Raw genomic sequence first — 2,435 nt, 5'->3', positions numbered from 1 at the left:
GGGTGGAAGAGAGGTGAGGTTCTACCGGAAGCCAAAGCGGTGAACGTTATCCGCCTAGTCCAACGTCCAATGACTCAACTGCCTCGGGGCTATTCTCAAGCGACGTCGTTCGAAACTGTAATTTCCGGGAAAATCGCCGGACGACGATGAGCCGCGGGCCACTACACACTGGGTACCGGGGGCTCTTTGTGCAAATGTTGACTGTCTTCTCGTACGTGCAACGGCTCGATTCATGGTCCCTACATTGTTTTTCTATAGTCCATTACGACAATGATAATGCAGTGGGTTTTTTTAGGAAGGAGAGGAAAAAGTTAATCGAGGATGGGAGGGAGTGGATGGGTTTTGAAGGCTGTTGTCTGCAGGTTTGTCGTTGTTTGATGGTGGAAATGATTGACGTTTTGGAAATGATTGGCGTTTTGGAGGGTTTTGTTTTTTGATGGAAACTGGAATTTTATAGGTGGGAGGAGTGTCTAAAAGATCGAGATTTAGTTTGATTTTAGGCGGACGAGCGTGTGAAATTTGATGTTTTAGGTGAAGTGAAAGGGAAATTTGACATGAGAAGTGATATTCATTGTCGAATTTATTGCGGAAGTTTGTAGTTTAGTTGAGTTGAAATTTTTTAGACAGAGACAAAAAAGTTTTGATTTCTTTGTAATTTGTGGGCATCCATTACCAAATGTCAGTGATAAAAGTTACTGATAATTTTCTTGAAAATCAGTGACATGTCCCTGAAATTCAAAATTTGTTCATCTCTGTGTACCAGAAATGCCATTTGTTAACAATTTTCGGAATTCAACAAAAAAAGTCGATGTCATATTCATTGTCCCATTTCCATTTGTCCGTTGAACAACTTTGAATTTTTCTCAAAATTTCAATTAATAAAATGATTTTTCCGCTTTTTTAACGGAAATTGCTTAATTTCATGCCTTCCCAACATTAATTTCAGAATATTTTAACCTCGAATGAGCCCAATCTATTAAAATTAATGAAATACATTATTTTCTGGAGATGAGAAAAGGTTTCTATAAATTAGAAACATCTATGTTGGAACCCCCAATTTCTACAAAATATTTTTTCCTCTAGAAACAAGGATTCTTTCTTCTCCGTGATATATTTCACCCCTTTTTGCGAGGCTTTTCTCAGAATTTTTTTTTATCGTCGAGGGAACATCGGGGGTTTCTTTGAAAAAAATGGAGCCGTAAACACGCGTGTTTAATGGTGCACCTAAGCACAAGGTAAAAGCACCGTCGAGGCGACACTTGACTTACATTTTTTCAGCCCCTGAAATTTTTTCTCTCTTCGGTCTAATACACTACGGTTTTTATTTCTCCACCGTTGGAAATCCCGTCTACACTACCCGAGGGCGTTGTTTCGACGATCGTGAATCACCCAGGCTAGGGTTAACTCTCAACGCACTACTATATTTTCCCGAAAAGCAAACATAATAAGTCTAGCTCTTTTCCTGCCAGTTTTCATCCTTCACCTTTTGTATGTTCTCTCTTGGTTTATTTTCAAGATATTTTTCCACTCGTGGAACACTCACACATACAGCGATGGGGAGAACTGGAAAGGGTTCACGCGGGAGAGAGGACGTGGTCGAGCGCCCTCCAGTGGACAGTCGAGGAATGGGTTCAAATAATGAAAGCCCCCACTGTACCCAACCGACAAAGGGACTTTATGAAGCTCGTATATACGTGCTGCGGTTGCTTCTCGAAATTTCCCCGACTCTTGTGAAATTTCCAACGGTACTCGCATTGCATACCTCCTGTCCCCGTAGTACCGCCCAGTCGCTTGGGTTATACATGTACTCAACACTGAAATGTCATTGTAACCCCCTGTTCATGCCTTTTTCCCCATTTAGAAAAGCCTATGTCGTGCATGAACTTTGAGAGAGAATTATTGAAAACCTGGAGTTATTGTGGAGCGAAATTAGTTCAGGATTTTTTTGAATCTATATCGAGGGGGAAAATGTTAGAAGAATAGTGAATGGTGAAACTTCGTCGTTTAGAATTCATGATTTGATGGATAAATCAGTGGAAATTGGAAATTTGAGTTCAATTAACCCTTAAATTGATCAAAATTCACATGAAGTGGGGTAATTCATGTTCTCCTGCCCCTCAAAATTAGGAATCTCATTAAGGATATCTAACTACTTTGGCTAATTTCCAAATTAACTCTTCTTTTTGGGCTCAAATGAAACAGCGAGTCTCGAAATGGCGTGCAAATGTCTCTAAAGACGGTTTTGAATCAGGGGAGACTCCTAGACCCCACTGGACAATGTTGTCACAACTCTGCTTTTCAATTGAAAACAGACATCATCTTTAGAGACATTTGTCATGTTTAGAGGCCCTAGCACGCCATTTCTCGACCCGCTCTTTCATTTGAGCCCAAAAAAACATTCATATCTTGTCTGACATCGTTGCTACAAACTCGGG

Source organism: Diachasma alloeum, unplaced genomic scaffold (genome assembly GCF_001412515.2).
Source record: "Diachasma alloeum isolate Michigan unplaced genomic scaffold, Dall2.0 Dall_scaffold_00360, whole genome shotgun sequence".
Lineage (NCBI taxonomy): Eukaryota > Metazoa > Arthropoda > Insecta > Hymenoptera > Braconidae > Diachasma > Diachasma alloeum.
The sequence above is the reverse complement of the archived record's forward strand: the minus strand, read 5'-3'. Positions refer to the sequence as shown.